At 30.5% G+C, this 20,994-nt stretch overlaps 1 protein-coding gene across 1 annotated transcript in view; it reads left to right on the forward strand.

The window, feature by feature from the left end:
- LOC114329647 (fizzy-related protein homolog) overlaps positions 1 to 20,994 on the forward strand; it is a 206,961-nt gene that overhangs the window by 82,290 nt on the left and 103,677 nt on the right. The window lies entirely within an intron of this gene.

Raw genomic sequence — 20,994 nt, forward strand, 5'->3', positions numbered from 1 at the left:
TGACAGTTTGACTGTCTAGCAACAATATTATTACAGCGATATTGTCAATGAATAAGGCTATAACGTGGTAAAAAATCGCTTAATAGGCTATTGATTATGTACTATAGAAAGGAACTACAACGTTAACGGGGTTTTATTATTTCATATGGTCAATGAATCTCTATATATGAAAAAACAGCGGAGTGCTACCATTTAAAGGGGTGCGTTTTTGAGAAATGGGTGAATTAGTCCCTGGGCACAGGTTACATTAGGGTGAGTTCTATGCACTTTTGGTACAAACACGTCTACATAAAAATTGTTCCTGGTTAAATTTCCTATCTAAATATAACTTTTTAAAGACACAGATACTTTTTTTTACAAAAATATATTCAAAAGAAAAAGCACAACGAAACCCAAAAGAAAGAAATTTTGTTTTTTGTCCCATAACTTTTGTCCACGGGGATATAGGTATAGACATTGCTTTACAGAAAAAAAGCTTACATATTTTCTCTTCAAAATTATGTTTGGTAGAGGTCACTAGGATTTACAGTTTTCGAAATATGATTTTTCAAAGTTCGCCACTCACAGCAATTTTGGGCAATTTTCCTTGATATTTCGCAAATATGGTTCTGTAACTTTTTTCTACGTAACTTTAGGCATATGCAATGGTACAAGTAAGAGGAATAGAAATCAATTACTTTTAAAATGTTCTACTGTATAATGTTGTACGACTTCTTTTAAAGAGGTTATCTTTTTCAAAATTTTATACTTTTAACGAGTTTTTATATTTTTTACGATTATTTTTTAAATTTTCCATTATAACTTTTTTTTCTACATTTAGGTATATTTTATATAATAAAAAAGAAATTTTATTCTGTTTACTTTAAAATGGTGTATTATAAAAAATTCTAGGATTATTTTTGAACAAGATATGCTTTTTCAAAATGTAATAAGTACTTGCAACGATTTTTGATTTTAGGATTATTTTTTCAATTTCTCATTATAACTTTTTTATGTGATTGTGTGTTATGATTGAATCTTATTTTTTATAGGTAATACTTTGGATCCACTTGACTCGGCCGGGCAAACTTCAAAATATGGAATAATTCCAATATTTACTGTCTAAACTCCTGCACCACAAGCTTTGCTTGAAAAAATAGCATGTAAATGTACCAAAGGATGTACAAAAAACTGCGGTTGTAGGAAGATAGGAATTAGTTGTTCAATATTTTGCAAAGGGTGCATGTGCATGGGTACTAATTGTGGGAACTCTAAGATAACTGAGGTGTCAGAGGAAGATATTGAAGCTAATGCTAACGAAGAGATGGACTTTGATTTTGAAAATTTTTTAAATGTCAACGTTTAAATAATTTTAACTTAAGTGATGTTTTCTAAGACTAATGTTTATGTAATTTTTGTGAAATAAATAATTTTAAATAATACAGGTAAAAAATATCAAAGAATCACTTGGTTTTCATTATTTAAATATAGATGATACACCATCTTAAAGAACAGAAAGTAAGCCCTCTTTATTAAGCAATATAATATAGTATATTCATGTACAAGAAAAAATAAGTTACAATGAGAAATTTAAAAAATCATCGTAAAAATAATATTTTTTATATTACGTATTATATAATATATAAAATAATATTATATTATATATACTATATATAATATAATATTATATAATATATTATATAATAATATTATTTTATTTTTATATTATATTATAAAAAATCGTTAAAAGTATAAATCTTGAAAAAGATAACCTCTTTAAAAGAAGTCGTACAACATTATACAGTAGAACATTTTAAAGGTAATTGATTTCTATTCCTCTTACATGTACATAACATATGCCTAAAGTTACGTAGAAAAAAGTTACAGAACAATATTTGCGAAATAACAAGGAAAACTGCCCAAAATTGCTGTGAGCGAACTTTGAAAAATCATATTTCGAAAACTATAAATCCTAATTAGCTCTACTAAACAACACTTTAACGAAGAAATATGTAGGTTTTTTTTCTGTAAAGCAATGTCTATACCTACATCCTCGTGGACAAAAGTTACGGGACAAAAAACAAAATTTCTTTCTTTTGGGTTTCTTTGTGCTTTTTCTCTTGAATATATTTTTGTAAAAAGAAGTATCATTGACTTTAAAATGTGATATTTAGATAGGAAATTTAACCAGAAACAATTTTTATGTAGATATGTTTGTACCAAAAGTGCATAGAACTCACCCTTATGTAACCTGTGCCCAGGGACTAATTCACCCATTTCTCAAAAACGAACCCCTTTAAATGGTAGCACTCCGCGGTTTTTTCATATATAGATGTCCATTGACCATATGAAATAATAAAACCCCGTTAACGTTGTAGTTCCTTTTAGCTACCTTATTTTGAATATAATCAATAGCCTATAAATCGGACAACAGGTTTAGAAAATTCGAAACATCAAAAATGACCAAATTTTTAGTGGATCGATTTTTTTGCACCGCAGTGTATTTGTCTTTGGGTGATTTTTGGTAATGCCTTTAACTATGCTAAAATCAACAAGACATATGTAGTGAGAAATTGTTCCAAAGATTACATAATTTGCATTTTTGCAACCCGTGAGAAATTTCGACTTCAATGTCAGTATGTTTAGAGGTTGGATCCTATGCTCGAGTGATTGTAGTATTTTAATTATTCAGCAATTAATTAAAATACTCTATGTGATCTACTCATCATTAATTTGTAATAAGTTACATTAGAATTAGCAACTAATTATATTAATCAGTAGAATTCACACCAGCACTAAAATCAACATACAGATTTTTTTGAGAAAACCTCTTTTGAAACTGTTAATATTTTCAAATAAGTTTGAAAAATTGGAAAAAATTTATATTTACAGTGTCCACACATGGATATATAAAGTATCTGCACAGACTATAATAATTATTATTATAGAACAATAGGAGCATAAGTCGTATTAATAAGATCCTTGTTACAACTTATCAACATTTTAAAATTGTTACATCTTGTATTTTCCATCGTCCCTTTCATCATCATCCAGCCTCAAAAGTCCACTGCTGAAGATAGGTCTCTTCTTCTTGTTTCCAGCCCTGTCTATCTACATTTTAGTCTGGCTATCCTTTAGACTTTAGATGACGTCAGTCACCTTGGTTCTTCTCCTGATCTCTTTGTTTTTTTTTTTATTATGTCTTTTCGAAGGAAAATGTTTCTGCTCCGTATGTCAAGACTGGGATGACGCACTGATCAAATACCTTTCCTTTATGCATGTGGGCAACTCACTTTTAAAAGTTTTTCTCAGTTTTCCATATGCTGCCCACTCAAGACCGATTGTTCTCTTCAGTTCATAAGTCTGATTATCCATGCCAACCGTAATTTCATGTCTCATGTATTTACATCTATCTACGTGTTCTATTTCTTTCCCACCAATACTGATGTTCTGGTTGGGTACCAAATGTGTCATTATTTTTGTTTTCGAGATGTTTATATGCCCAGTAAATGAACGGGAAATACGGCGATACCGTATAATTTTCAGGGGCAACTCCGAATTGCATGAAAATTTGGATTTAAGTTCTACTTACCCTCCACTTCAAAGTTGAATTTGTGCCGTTGGTTGCTTTTACTTGGGGGGTGAGAGTCACCCCTTATCGGGGTGAAAAACATACCTTCAAGATAAGCCCGGAAATGGATAAACTGACTGATTATAAGCAACTTTTGTTCTACAGAGTTTTTTATGTAAGTCAATACTTTTTGTGTTATTTGCGATTGAAAATGTTTATTTTTCGACAAAAAAACTACGTTTTCAGACGGCTTTTCAGAAATAACTCAAAAAGTAAATATTTGATCGAAAAAAATATTTTTAGTAAAAATGTAGCTTAGAAAAAAGCGAAAAGAACTATGTATTCGTAAAGTTTGTAGATCTAGCAAAAGCAAACTGGTAGCTCATGAAAAATATGTTTTTATTCGTCCAATTCCAAATTGATTATTTCATCGTGAAATAACCAAACAATTAAGCACTTTTTGGGAAAAACCCATTTAAACTTTTTTAAAGTGTATAAAAAAAAAGCTTTATTTGAGTTGTTTACAAAAGTTTCTAGCATTAAAAATAAGCGAGTTACGTTCAAAATAAAGTTGACCCCCTTTTTTTGGTAAAAAAATCATAAAAATCTCGCCGTGTTTAGCTCCCCAAATGAAATTAATCGTTACTGCTCTACAAACAATTTACTTTACTTATCTATTTTTGTACGATCTGTAAGTTTCGCCGGTTTAAAGTTTTTTGAAAGGGTTATAGTTAAAAGTGCTTGAACGAGTCACTAAACACGAGTAGATTCAAACTTTGAATAGCCATATCTTAACCAATTTTTGTCTCACAGAAAAAAATTACACTGGCATATTTATAACAGCAAAACCTACATTTTTTTACTCTTTGGGATTTTTCGTTTCACTAATACTTTTAAGTTATTTTGAAAAAAGGAAATTTTTTTCAAAATTTGTAGAAAAAAATTTTTTACTATATAACCAAATTTTTTTATAAATAAGCACTTCAAACCGGTCAAACTTAACATACATAATAATATAATATACATACATAATAATATAATAATATAAATAATATACATACAGTAAATGATAAAGCGGTAACGATTAGATTTATTTAGGGTGCTAAATAGATGAATATTTTCACATTTTTTACCAAAAAAAAAGAAGAACTTTTTTTTTCAGCATAACTCGTTTCTTTTTGATGCTAGAAACTTTTTAAAAAAATAAAAATAAAGCTTTTTTTAAACACTTTAAAAAATGATAATAAGTTTTTCCCAAAAGTTTCTTAATTTTTCGGTTATTTCACGTTGAAATATTCGATTTGAAATTAGACGAATAAGAACGTATTTTTCATGGGCTACAACTTTGCTTTTACTCAGTTTATAGACTTTACTGACACACCATTTTTTAGTTCTTTTATAAGCTACACTTTTTTTGCTAAGAATATTTTTTTTCGATAAAATATTTACTTTTTGAGTTATTTGCAAAAAATCGTCTGAAAACGTAGTTTTTTTGTCGAAAAATAAACATTTTCAATCGCAAATAACTGGAAAAGTATTGACTTACTTTAAAATTTCTATAGAACAAAAGTTGCTTAGAATTAGTTAGTTTATCCATTTCCGGACTTACTTTAAACGCTCTTTTTTTCAACCCCGAGAAGGGGTGAATGTCACCCCCCAAGTAAAAGCAAACCAACGGCATAAATTCGACTTTGAAGAGGATTGTAATTAGAACCTAAATCCAAATTTTCATGCAATTTGGAGTTGTCCCTGAAAATTACACTCCAAAACGGTCATTTATTGGGCTATTAAACCTACATTTTCTGTAGCAACAACCAGTTCCGTTACCATCTCTCTTGTCATACCTAGATCCTCAGCGATTATCGTCCCTTTATAATTAATTCAAATAGATCTATGAATTGGATCGAGTTTGCAAGTTTTTAGTCAATATTTCTCCTTTGTAATATTTCAATGTTTCTTGTTTCTCTAAGACTTTCATATTCCTTAAATGTTCTTTCGTGAATAGAAAAATTAATTAAAAATTAAAACTTCAAAATAAGTGATAAATGCCAAAGTAAATAGAGGTATACCCTATTCCACGAATATACGACTGTTTTGGATTATCGCGACAACGATTCTTTTACTGTGCAAAATATGAAGAACAGAAGTAAATTGCAAATTACATTGCTGTTTATTGGAATAATTATTACAGCAATTTACTTTCGTACTTCTTATGTTACACATTAAAATATTCGTTATCGCGGTAATCCAAAACAGATGTATATTCGTGGAATATAGGGCATACAATTCCATTATAAATATAAAATCCGATTCCCTTTAATTATTACATAATAAAAATTCGCCAAACGCTTTGGTTGCAATAGGATACCACACCACCCCTTGATGGTCTTCAGGGGAAAATAAATATCGTGTATCTAGTATATAATACACTAGGTATGAATATGATAATATAGATATGAATCGTTTTGAATCGTCTTATTTCATTCCCAGCTTCAACTACGTTTACTTTTATTTTGTTGTTCTGGTAGATATTTTCGATCGTTTTGATAATTCCTAGAGGTATCTCTCTTGTGTACAATAAGTGGATAACATCCTTTAATAATTTTACCCTATGAAATTCCTGCTTAAGCTCCTGTATATTTCTGTTGGTTATAACATAATCTACAGATCTTTGTCCACAGGTGTTATTGAATGTATATTTGAGTGTCTTTGTGGTCAAAAAATGTGTTGTTTATTCTAAGTTCGTCATTCGTGCAGAAGTTTATCATCAGTTCTCTATTTTCGTTTTTAACATTCTCGTTATGTTTTTGCATAATTCCGGGTATTATTACTTGTTGTCTATTCGACTGTTACAATCCCCCAGTATTATCATCTTTCCTCTGAATTGATTTACTACTTGTAATTTGTCATATAATGATTACCTTGTTGTCTGAGGCTTGTTATTTTCTGGGCCATCTACTCCGATGATGTTCAGGTCCTCCCTCTTCATTATTATATTTGTTGCTATAATCTTGTCTGATACGTACTGAATCTCTGATGTGCTTTTAGTATCTTTGGTGTATTAGTAAGGATATACCTTCTTTTGACCTGTTTTCATTTGCTACTCCACTGTAGATTAGTAATATATTCATCTAATATTGGTCGTCTTCTTCCTTTCTTTTCTGTTTCCTGTAGAGTGCATAGGTCTATTTATTTCTCTTTCGGCACTTGGGTTATTTTTGGTCTCGTCAGTAGTTGTTGAAATAATTAAAAAGAGCATGATACTGGGTGATATTCCTCAAAAAACAAAAAATTCACTATATTTTCGGAAATATAATTAATTGTAGGGTCCCTTATATTATAGTCACAATCTGTTATGAAAAAGTGTACAAAGAAGTCTAGTTTTTATGACTGTTTCTCAGAGTTAATAGAGACTTACATTACGAGTACCTATTGTTAATCTATAAAAATAAAAACTAAGTATAATAAAAATTTCTCTCTTGTGGCCTATTTGAAGTACCGAATAATGCATCTTTTTATTATTATCGAGGTTACTTTTTATCAATTAAAACCAACTGTAACAATATATTAAACTAAAACAAGAATTTTTTGTGATACAGAAAATACTGCCATTAAGAAATAGGGAACTGTGGATAGTTTTGAAGATAAATTAATAGGTTAACTTCAGTTCTGGTTGTTAACTGCATAAAAAGAATTACAAACTATAAAAAATTGAATTTCAACTTACACATTTATGCAACGTATCAACAATACTCACAAACGTAAGAATGAGGAAATGCACAAAGTTAAAACAGTTTTAAGAAGAAATGGTTCCTCCACGTCTACGATTGAAAAAGCACAGAAATTCCGAAACAAAAATCAAACATCCGGTAGAAGAAGAAGAAAAACCAATTGGAAAAGTACCTTGCTCTATATAAAGGACACGGCAGATAAAATGCATGCAGTTTCAAGGAAAATCAAAATATACTATACTCAACTTCGACTTACTATCTTACCATTAGAATAGGGTCACCAAACGTCCCAAGAATCGCACTGGGGTCCCGAAAAAGTCTCCCGGTACGTCTAAATTTCCCGTTTTTACGTTAAGTTGATGATACACTTTGATGATACACGAAAACGTTTTTTTAACATTTTTGAATAATCCTTTAGCTGCGGCATAACACCTATGGTTTGTGCATAACCAATTCAATATTTTTTAGCTAGTCCAGAAAGCCACTGAGCATCCGCTAGGAAAAATATTCCGATTCGGATTTTTTGCACAATCTTACTCAAAAAGGACCCCTTTTAACAAATTCGCATGTTGCCAGGACCAAAAGTGGGTCAAAAATTTTTAAACGTTTTTTTTTTGTTTGTTTCCTAAAATTTTTTTTTTTTGTATTGAACAAAGTTTTTTTAGGTTTTTTTGGATCATTCCAAACAGAATAGGTCTTTAGTGACTTTTCTCTAAAGTTGATAGTTTTTGACATATAAGCGAATAAAAATTACGAAATCGGCCATTTTTAACCTTCAAAAATTATTTTTGAATTGATGATTTTGAAATTTGATTCTGAGAAATTGAATTTCTCAGAATGTTAAAATCAAGATATTTAAATAAAATTATATCAGTATTTTATATTACCCCCTAGCTAATTATTCATTTTTGTTTCAGGTATGTAATTTAATAAAATTTAGATCTACTAAAATTGGTAAGTTGATTACAGCATATTTTGTAAGCACTCTGAAAATAATTATAAATTATATACAGTATGTAAAAGCCAAATGGAATAAATTCAATATTTCGTGAATGAACAATTTTGGAAATAAATCAAGAAACAGGTCGATTCTTATTTTTAAATTATGATTTTTTGGCACATCTATCACACTAGTGACATCATCCATCAGGGTGTAATGACGTAACGAATGATTTTTTTAAATGAGAATAGAGGTTAGTCCTGTCGCCAGTGGTGGTACAACGGCCTCCTTAATTCTGATGGACTTACCCAAGTTTTTTTATGTATTTTGACCCCTAGAACACGAATTTTTTGGGTAACAGTCGATCCGGATGTCGATAAGATTGTTATAAACAAAGAACTTGAGGAATCATATAACAGCGATTTTTTGTAAAACAAAACATTTTTTTGTATTTTTTGGGTCATTCTAAGCAAAAAATGTTTTTACAAGTTTTTTCGTAGGATGCATAGTTTTCGACATAAACGCGGTTGAACTTTCAAAAAATCGAAAAATTGCAATTTTTGAACCCGAATAACTTTTGATTGAAAAATAAAAAATAGCAATTCTGCTTACCGCATTTGAAAGTTCAAGTCAAATTCTATCGGTTTTGATTACTTTCATTGCTAAAAATTAATTTTTTTATTGTTAAACAAAGCTATAAAGACATGGTGATTAAATGATGTTTTCAATGCATTTCCCATTTGAAATCGAACGAGTAGGCGCGCATACAGACAATTTCTACGTAAATTACGTACATTAAAACGCATGCATTGGGCACGGGAAACACTATGTGTTTATGGCTTTGATTAACAAATAAAAACTTAATTTTTAGCAATGCAAATAATCAAAACCGATAGAATTTGACTTGAAATTTCAAACGCAGTATAGTCTAGGCGCCAAATAAAGGTCACCGTGTCCTTTTCAATTCTGATGGACAAACTCAACGGTTTCTTATGGATTTTTGGATGCTGATTACGAATTTCGATGGTGGAATTCGATCCGAGTGGTCAAAAAATTGTTATAAACAATTTAATTGTTTATAAATTGTTTATAAGGCTCTGGCTCATAAACTAAAAGGGATAAAAAAGAATGTTTCAAATAAAATTTGTTAGTTAATAAAAAACGAAGAAAAAAACGTTTTCTAAACTTAAATCCACCAATTAGAACTCAAGATATTGTAAAATTAGTGCACAATGCAAATTGCAAAATAAGTATTTTTCGAAGCTTTATCGATCGTAAATCGGCTTCTACGCATGCAAATGAGCCTTAAAAGGTCTCATTTTAAAGTTTAATGAATATGCTTCCAAAAAAAGTTTATTAAATTACTTTGTCTTCATTTGTTTTAAAGTTATATACATTTAAAGTTAAAATTTTCTTTAAAAAATTGTAAATTAATTTGTTTATAAGGATTTCAAGCAAATTTGAGCTATAAACATTTATACTTTAATTAACAATAATGATATAAGAACTCAAAAGGAACATTTTGAGCTTAAGAAAATGTTCGTATGTTTATTTTTGGCCAAGATATCGATATTTTAATAGCGCGCTCTGAGGCGCGAGATTGACTCACCGCGTAAAGGTTCACGAGCAAAGGGCTTGTTTATATGTGGGCGGTTTGCCAACGTCGACTGCGCGGTTTACCTGTTTTACTTGATCTCACCCTAATGCCGCCTTTGAAGTTTCACCCTAATACCAAGAAAAACAAGGGGAAAACAGGTAAACCGCACAGTCGACGTTTCACATATGGACAAGCCCTAACTTCTCTATGAAAATTATAATTTCTATGTCATATTATATACGTTATTCTCCTTTTCATGAACATTTTTCAGTGCGTCACAAATTATAGAAAAAAAGGTAAGTCCGTGATAATACATATTTATGACATTTATTCTAACGTGACATTTTAGTTAAATCTGACAGTTGTCAAATTTTATTTTCAATTTGGAATAAAACCAAATCAATTGTGTCTATTGCATTTATAAAATGGTATTTTCTTTCATTTGTATAGTCTTATAAATTGTACAGATTATATTGATAATATTATTATTTTATTTAATAAATAATTCTTTTTTGATTATGGCGCCATCTATCGACAACTAGAATAATCACCGAACTAGAATAATTACCGAAGTATTCCCAGACGTGCCTTTTTTTCTGTCACATACAATTTAATGCGTTAGAGAGTAATCGAAAAACTGTGACGCACTGAAAGATGATCATGAGAAAAAGAATATCTTCATTTTTCATTTTTGAAGATCCTAATAAAATTTTATCATATAATTTTTATAATTAAATCATCATACTGTACCTCGTATCACCTTTCATTCTATTTACTTTGTCTTCTATTTTTTGTACTGAATGAGAAAAAAAACCATTAAAAACTAATATTTCAGAAATATAACTAAAAAGTAAGTTGATATTATTTATTAATACTATTTTTACAAACATCTTTCACGCATTTGCATCGAGATATACAGAGAATCTCAGCTTTTTTACATCTGCTTAAGTTCTTGGAGCAATTTTTACAGTTACATGGTGGTACTAAGTATGTTCTTGTGGGCAGTAAAACAAAAACTTTCCGGGGCTTGAGAGTCTAATTATCTAGATGATATCCATATAAAGTTGATCTAGTTCTTTTGCAACATCATCAAGGCTTGTCAATTGTGTGTATGTCGCCACAACATAAATGCTCGTCTTATATGCAATGATGATGCTGTAAAAGAACTCGATTCATTTTTATATGGATATCACATATTTGCTCATTTGCATGCGTAGAAGCCGAGTTACCATCGATAAAGCGTCGAAAAATACTTACATACTTGACTGTGAGCCGCTTTTGCACCTCATAGCGCGCCATTAAAATATCGATATCTTGACCAAAAATAAACTTACGAACATTTTAAAAAGCTCAAAATGTTCCTTTTGAGTTTTTCTATCATTATTGTTAATTAAAGTATAAATGTTTACAGCTCAAATTTACTTGAAACCCTTATAAACAAATTGATGTACACTTTTTTTAAGAAAATTATAACTTCAAACGGGTATAACTTTAAAACAAATGAAGATAAAGTAATTTAACACACTTTGTTTGGAAGCCTATTAATGAAGCTTTAAAATGAGATCCTCTAGGGCTCATTTGCATGCGTAGAAGCTGAGTTACGATCGATAAAGCTTAAAAAAATACTTATTTTGCAATTTGCATTGTGCACTAATTTTACAATATCTTGAGCTCTAACTGTTGGATTTAAGTTTAGTAAACGTTTTTTATTAGCGAACAAATTTTATTTGAAACATTCTTTTTTATCTCTTTTAGTTTATGAGCCAGAGCCTTATAAACAATTTATAATCTATTAAATTGTTTATAACAATTTTTTGACCACTCGGATCGAAATCCACCCTCGAAATTCGTAATCAGCAGCCAAAAATCCATAAGAAACCGTTGAGTTTGTCCATCAGAATTGAAAAGGACACGGTGACCCCTCTGGCGCCTAGACTAGTAAGTAGAATTGCTATTTTATGTTTTAATCAAAAGTTATTCGGGTTCAAAAATTGCGCTTTTTCGATTTTTTGAAAGTTCAACCGCGTTTATCTCTAAAACTATGCATCCTACGAAAAAACTTGTAAAACCATTTTTTGCTGAGAATCACCTAAAAAATACAAAAAAAATGTTTGGTTTTGTGAAAAATCGCTGTTATGTAATTCCTCAAGTTCTTTGTTTATAACAAACTTATCGACATCCGGGTCAACTGTTACCCAAAAAATTCGTGTTCTACGGGTCAAAATTATTTATTATACAAGGTGTCTAAAAAATCGCTAAAGTCACTATTGTGATAATTTAATTAAATCTGTTATTATAAAAAGTCATAATTTCATCTGTTTCTTCGTTCCCTTTAAAGCAAGAATTTAAATATTCACTAATCTCGAATAAACTTTCTTATGAATATTGAAGTCAAGTGAAACAGAGCTTTATGCATGAGCGAGAGGGAAGACAACATCCTTCACATTAATTTTTTTAGGCTCTGCATTATGTCAACATCCTAAGAAATAATATGGATTATTACTATAGAAGAACTTTAGTTTTTTGATAATAATCTCATCCACTGGCTGCAATAAAGGTGTGCAGTTTGGTGATATGAAAATGGTTTGGATATTCCCATCACTTGATCTAAGTTCTTCTTTATTTGAGTTGGAGCCTTTTCAAGTAAGAGTAAAGTTTTTATGGGCAAGTTTGGTCAAGAATCTTTTCATAAACTTCTTCACTTCGGGGACAAAGTTTTTATGGAGCCGTTTACTAAATACCTTTCTCGTGACTCAACTTTTAAATTGGTTCTTGTAACAGATTCACAGACAAAAGTTTTTGAAAGTTCTGGGATTTTGAGCTTTATCAATCACGAACAAATCCAATTTGTGTGTTCTAGTAGCATTTTAACACGGCATCAATATGATCTATCTTTACTCACTTCATTATCTGGTGCGCTGGCTTCTTTAGGGGATACGAATGTTTCGTTGAGCAACAGTCTCCAAAACAGATCACTCTCGTCTGCATTATTGATTTTGTCAAGAAGAAGACCCAGTTCTTATTTGTCTTTAAAATGCTTGATTAAAGGCTACACTGCAGATTCTTGCTCAACAATTTTTCACCCCATGTAGTTAAGGGATACCACATCGCTTTTAAATATGTCCCACCACCCAAAACTGTCGCAAGATGATCTTTCTTTGTAATTTTGTAATATAATTTGATTGATTTTGCTTTAAGAAGTTCTCCAGATACAGGAATGTGGTTAGAACGCTCTCCCATGAACTGTCATGTAGATACGGTTTTCCATATTTAAACCTTCACCAACACTCAATGTTTTACCCTTTCCTGGTCCAGATTTCATGGTCTTTCCATCGTGAGATTCTACTGTAAATACGTTGTTGAGACAGTGGCGTGCTGGCCATATAAATGAATCGGTGCAATCACCGAGAGGCCGCGGCCTCTTGAGGCCGGTCAAATAGGTTTTTTCACAAAAAATTTAAGATGTAACAAAAAAAATATTTTTTAATTTCGAAAACAATTATTTACATAAATTATTGCTATATAAATTATATTGTACATAAATTATTGCTACAGATAATATTTATTTTCATACATACAAGTAGTATATTTATGATTTTCCAATTTTCTTCAAACATCTAAATCTAAAATATGTACTCTGCAGAATAAAAAATGGAAAAACGTCTTGCAAATTTTTGACCGAATTATTGGAAGTATCGAAAAACGATTTGTCTTGGTCATGACGATTTGATCAAGACAAATCATTTTATGATAATATAAGCACTCTACATCTTAGAAATTTTGATAAAATGAAAAATGGTATATGTACCTTTAACGTCATTTAAATCATTTACTGAAAAATTAAAAAAACATTATCATATCATATTATCTGCGACTGCAATTAGAGAAGAACTTCTGGATTTTCTGATAAATTGATTGTATTAAAAAATAGGATTTTGCAAAATACTGAAATTATTTAGTGATGAATATGTTCAGTCTACAGAAAATATGAAGGATGATATTATTAATCTAAGTGATAATGAGCATGAAGTAACACATGAAAGTGTTGTTAATATCGTGAAAATTCACCTCCATGTGGTACTAAAAATTGTAAAGATTGTATAGTTACGCTGTTACGCTGTTTTGCATAAGTAAAACGTATATTAGTGTGCTTATCCAAATTTAAATATAGTACAAATATAGTACATATATAAGCATTTATTCACTCTTTTAGTGACACAAGTATCTTGCTAAAAAAGCTTGTAAACGTTGAAATACATAAAAAATTGGTTAAGAAGTACCTACTTTAACACAAGATCACTTGGAAACATTTATGCTAATAGTTATAGAAAAAAAAGTATTAGCTTTGTATGAGCTTAAAAATGATGAAATAACGTACGAATTTGCTCAAAAATCTATTTTAATGCGGAAATTATTGATCGAGAGCTATGTAACTATTTTATAAAATAATTGCAAAATAATGTTTAGATTATTGCGTTTAAGTGTTATTTTAAATATTGTTAAATTAAAGTATTTGCACTATACTTGAATTTGTACTATCTTGTATTATTGATTTACTAAAATTCAACTAAAAAATTCTCAAAACAGAAGGTAAAATGAGGATGGGAGGCCGCTTTTCTATAAAATCACCGGGCCGCTTGAAACGTTCCAGCACGCCACTGTGTTGAGACGTTCAACATAAAGCAACAAAACATTTTAAGCGTCCTAGAAGTAATATAATTGCAAAAACAACTATATTTTCTCCTCCTACTACCTCCTGTGAGCAAAAACGCTTGTTAAATCAATTAATTCGGCGTTTTTGCAACTCGTTTACAAAGTAATCTTTCATATTTTATCGAGCTTAAAACATTTAGTACCGTCCTCGAGTACCTAATTAATCTTTTTCACTTTTGAACCACTTTTTTAATACCATTATTAAAATGCGTAAATTATGAAAATTCTACGAGAATAAAAGTTTAACGGTACATTCATTCAAAATCTCAGTGTAGTAAAAGCCCGTTCAACTTTTTTTATATACAATTATTCTTGGGACGATGTCATAACTTGTGAATTACGTACCATAAATGAGAAAAATAGGCTTTCATTGCATTATTATTGCGAAATGCGCTAGTTGAATTAATATCAACTAATAGGAAATAAATGCAGATATTTATTTTTCTCTGACATTATAAATATAAATGCATAGGCGAGGCCTTAGCCTATATTATGCGGAAAATAAAAGAGAACTAAATTGTTGAAGTGCAGTACATAGGTACATGCATCATAAAATACATAACGTATGCATTTTCCATTACCTTGTACGTAACAATTAATCAGTTTTATGTAGGTGACGTAGAAAAATAGAAAAAATGCTCATGACTGATTGCTTATTAAATCTTGGAACTATTTTATATGGTTCTGAAACTTCTTTTCTGTGGCTTGTCTAATTTAACTGTTATATTTATATGTGATTGAGGCACAATTATTATAAAACAAGGAATTCCGCAAGATGAATACAAGTATCAAAAGAACACAAGCACTCCAAAAACACAAGAAGTGATTCAAAGATGGCAACAATACCATATGGAAAGGGCGCATCAGAAAAATTGTATAGGATAGGAAACAAGTACAACGTCAAAATAGAATTCAAAACAACCAACACCCTGAGATCTATCCTAACCAAAATCAAACCAACAACACACAAGAAATATCAAAAAACTGCATCTATAAAATACTATCTGAATGCAACAATGTCTACGTGAGAGAGACTGCAAAGTGTCAGGATAAACTAGCAGGAAACATACATCAAGAACCAGAGACTTCGAAAAATCCCAGATATGCAAACATTCCTGGGACAACGAGCAGAGAATACCATGGAAAGATGCATGAATAATAATGAAGGAAACGGACATGAGAAGTTGACCAGGGCGGATCTGTGAAAATACGTCTATTTTTGGATGTGCGAGGTGGCATTCGGATTTTTGCAGATAAAGTTAGGTGACAACTTCAATAATTATAATTGACTTATGCTCCTTCTCAAATATGCCCGGAACATTAATAAAAAAATTAAAATATTTAAAAATTTCGAAAAACATCGATTTTTTTCTACTTTCTTTGATTATAACTTTAAAACGATTCATTTTGGAACAAAGTCGTAGAGAAATAAAATAAAGATAATTGAATTTTGTATGATAAACGACTGGTTAAAAATGTCTTAAATTATTACCCTTTCTGCAAAATAGCAATAAATACAAAATAAGGGGGCAAAATAAGCCTGTTTTTATTCAATGTTTTTCAACCACTTTGGTTGCACTTAGAACTTTCGTCATTCGCTTAAAAAATTCTTACAACATACTTAAATCGTTCACCAAATTTCATTAAAATCTACCTCATAGATTTTGCAGAATAATTTTGCAATCTAAATTTTTTTATTACATATTTTAATTTACAATCTGCTTTATCGAAGCTATAAGCAAATAGTTTGAATGTTAAATACATGAGGGAGAAGCTGCCCTGTGGCAACCCTCCTATTATAATTTTTACATTTGATCACAATATGTATATTTAATTTATCTGTTAGCCATAGTTTCTTCAGTCGTCTTGCGAATTCGGGAGGAGTGTTCAGCAGTCTTGCTTCATCATTTGGATGACTTCTCAGTCCATCAAGGTAGCTCTTTGTGATCCTTGGAATTTCTTCCTCTACCAAGGGTGTAGCTGAGTCCTCGTGTAGGGGTTTTATTGCTTACATACCAGGGTGCGTTGAATATCATCCTCAATATTTTTGATTGGACTCTTTGTATTATCTTGATATTTGATGGTTTTGAGCAACCCCAGAGTTGAACACCATAGGTCCAAATTGGTTTTATCATAGTTTTATACAGGAGCAGTTTATTTTCAATATTGAGTTTTGATTTTCGACCAATAAGCCAGCTCATTTGTCCGAAATGAGCCCCGAACATGTTGATAGTGTTAAAATTTATGCTCCAAAATTTTTTCAAAATTTATCTTTTAAAAATTTTTCCAAAAAATGTTATTGTTTTTTTTTTAATAACTCCGTTTGTGTTTACGATATCAGGTTCATCTAAAAACTGTTTGAAAGTTAATTCCAAGTGCTATTTAAGCATATTGAACCTAATCTTTTAAACCCCTTACTTTTTTAAAAATAAAAGGTTAGATGACCCCTGTTGCATGGTTCCCACAGCAAAATTTAAGATTTAAACGTTTCTATCTCGGTTATTTTTTACCCTATAGAAATAATAAAACAGGTAAAATATTTGGCACAGAAAAAACTAAAATTGGGTTACATATAATTTTTTACGTATATTGAGTATTTTTGGAGTTATCAAAAGAATATGAGAATTACAATAATTTTAAAAATTATGATTTTTTTAAAATTATATCTTTTGTTTCAAAAATATGCGTTTTAAACCGGTCAAAATTATCTAAAACATTGCTTATGGTAATATAAAGAAGTTTTTGTAAGGATTACTATAAATTTTAATTTTTGTGGAAATGGCGCATAGCTTATGTTTTATTTTTCACTTTTTCCTAAAAAATTCGAAACGGTTCTTTTATTTTCATTATAACTTGCTTAATTTTCACGCTATTACCTTGTTCTGCAGCTCATTTGATAGGTATTCCGAAGTACTTTGGCAAATGTTTAGCAGGAATATTTTACACATTGCATCGTTTTCCCGTTATTTAAGCTTGAATACTTAGATTTGAGTACTCGTCGAAAAAAATACACATTCAATTGCCAATAACTCACTTTGAACTAATATTAGTTTAGTTCTTTACATGAGGAATGTATTCAATTTCTTATTATCTTCAATTTCAGTAGGAATAACTTTGTTGTAAAAGCGTATAGTTTTTGATTTATACGTGAAAAACCGATGCATGCATGCATCGAAAACATGCATGCATGCATTTTTTTACGAAAAAATAAAATCTTTGGTCTTTAATAACTCAAAAAGTGTTGATTTATTTTAATAACTTTATATAACAAATTTTGCTTATAATCTTTCCCTCTATCGACTTATGGTATTATTTTTAATAAAATAATTTTCACCCCCGAGAATTGGTGGCACCCACTCCGAGGGTAAAAGCGCAAGTTGACATCATATCACCTTTGTTCCTTGAGGTATCCTCTAATTACTCACCAATTTTCATGAAAATCGATAGAGGTTCAACGAAATCGGAGGTGAAAACCTTCAGTGACTGCACTAATTCAAGTACAAATGACTTTGAAGAAAGCTTCAGATGTTTTATAAAATATTTTGAAAGGTACTATACAAGTAAGTGACAAGGTGATAGATTTTAAATCAATAAGCGGAAGATTATCTTATGTGAGAATAGAGAACAAGTAAGCTTAACACTTAACATGCATTAAAGTATGTATATTATATATGCTGTGACTGAGATTTCGAAAGAAAAAGGCATAAACGATTTCAGGAGAATATCGAAGAGCTATATGAAAATATACCCAATTATGACATATATTAATTATACTATACCTACGGTGACCATATCTTTTTAAAGAAAAAAAAGTACAAAAAACAAAAATGTATTAAAAACGCAAAATGTATCTTGTTATTGGACAAATATAACTTTTTGGCATTAAAAATAAATAAACTATGTAGCTAACCATAAAAAATTATATCAATTAAACTAAAGATAACACATTATATTAACTTTGAAAAAGTTACAAGCGTGTAATTAAGAGTTTTTAGATGAGGGGCCAGGAATAGCCTCATCTTCTTCCGGTTTTCTGCATCATTCATATTTTTCTAAACTTAAAATTAATTTAAGAAGGTCCGGCTTCGACCGAAGTAAATGAAACATTTCATACAAGTCTCATCAAAATTTGCGTACACCAGCATCGCTGCCTTGAGAGTGGATATGGACATTTGTGACTTTTCCGACGTCCAATAATTATTTATTACAGAAAATAAGCGCACGATAGCCGCACCAGTACCCGGAAGACAAAAAATAAATTCGCATAATATTTGTAAGTTTTTCAGTTTGAATTGATCTACACCATGGACGTATAAATAAAGATTTTTAATTATAAAGATCTTTATTTATACGTCCATGATCCACACACTTAAAAACTTGAAGCCATCGATCCTGACTATTTTCTTCTCTGTTCCACTCAGCAATTTTTTCACTTGTAGCCACGTCTTTCAAAATTCCCAGTTCGTCAAAGAGTTGATCTTCATTTAACATGGTTGCCTTGATACCTATACAATTTAAAAGCTATCGTTCCATGTTATTTCACTTCTTAGATCTATCCTTTTGAATACTTTAAATTCATGAACATTTGTACTCCAGTTTTCTAGGTAGGTTACACATTTTGTGTAAAAATGTTTAACTTGTGCAGTGAAGTCTTGTGCACGACCACTACACCGCACCATAAGCCTGATGTCTCACACACTTAAAATGTTTTTAAAGATCATTCATAAACGCATTTACCAAACAGTTGATATGGATATTGAAGAAACCCACTTTGGATTCCGTAGAGGCGTAGGTACCCGTGAGGCTCTGTTTGCATTCAACGTACTAATCCAGAGATGCTTGGATGTGAACCAGGATATGTACGTCTGTTTCATAGATTACGATAGGCTTTCGATAAAGTCCGCCACAAAGAGCTAATGGACGTCCTTAAAGCAAAACAATTGCAATACAATGACTTTTGAATTATAACAAATCTATATTAAGTATAAACAGCAGGCACACATACGCATAAACGAACACACATCAGAAGAGTTCGAAATTAAAAGAGGAGTGCGACAGGGGTGTGTATTATTGTCACTACTACTATTCAGTGCATACTCTGAAGAAATTATGAAAAAAGCTCTTGAGGGAGGAACAGCAGGAATAAAGGTAAATGGAACGCCAACTAACAACATTAGATATGCGGACGATACTATCATAATAGCGGACAACCTCCAAAAGCTAATGAACAAGATAGTTGAGTATGGAGAAGAATATGGATTATCAGTAAACATCAAGAAAACTAAATTTATGAGGATATCAAAAACCCAAAGTAATGATAAAAGCCTGACAATTAAAGGTAAAACTTTAGAACAAGCTGAAAACTACAACTATCTTGGCACAATAATTAATCACACAAACGATTACTCCAAAGAAATCAAAGTTTGAATAGAGAAGACAAGAACAAACTTCAATAAAATGAGAAAAGTTGTTTGTGCAAGAGAACTGAAATAATTAAGTAGGTCAAAACGGCAATTGAAACAGCAATACTTTTTCCAATTGAAATAATTAAGACTTGAGAGTTAGGCTGGCAAGGTGTTATATTTTCTCGACTCTGCTTTACGGGATAGAAGCATGGTCAATTAACGCGTCGACTACTAAAAATTTGGAAGCATTTGAACTGTGGGTGAAGGTACCTGAAGATAGCATGGACCGAGCCTATAACAAACAACGAAGTCATGAGAAGATTCAACAAAAGAATGGAAATATTGGAAACCATCAAGACACAAAAGCTGCAATACATGGAACAGTATACAAAGAAATTTGTTTAAAAGTAGTAAAAGATAAAAAATATTCATTTTTTAGAAAAAATAAGTACATTTGCGTGTCCTTAGAAAGGTTTTAAAGTACATTAGGACAATATTTAAAAATAAGTACTGTCCTACTTAAATAAGTACATATGGTCACCGTAACTATACCTCGTTTTTAAATAGGAGGAGTAAACACAAAACACAGATAATGTAACTAGAAGAATCACCAGATTCATCTTCTTTTTGGTTGATCATGTCGGCCTTCGACGTTAATCCATAAATATTATATTATTATACTAATACATCGGTAAAGAGTTCTAAAAACAACTGTTTTTTTTTATATAAATGCAGACTAAAAATCTAAAAATTAAAGGAATAAAGCAGAAAACACAAAAAATCGTCGATATAACTGAATTAAACTTTTTATAACTTAATTAATTTTAAATGCCAATAGTGTCAAAATGTCATAAATGTCAATATTGTCAAAATTTCATAATTTAGTGGAGTAAACTTGCCTGCAGTTGGACCAATTACAAACAAGCATTACGGCGCGCTACATTTGAATTACTCCTTCTATTTAAAAAAACGAGTTATAGAAGATTTTAAAGCAATGATGGGAAAGGAGGAATAAACAAAAACGTATCTGGAAAGAAATACTCCACACAATTACTAAT

The sequence above is a fragment of the Diabrotica virgifera genome, chromosome 7 (genome assembly GCF_917563875.1).
Source record: "Diabrotica virgifera virgifera chromosome 7, PGI_DIABVI_V3a".
Taxonomy (NCBI): domain Eukaryota; kingdom Metazoa; phylum Arthropoda; class Insecta; order Coleoptera; family Chrysomelidae; genus Diabrotica; species Diabrotica virgifera.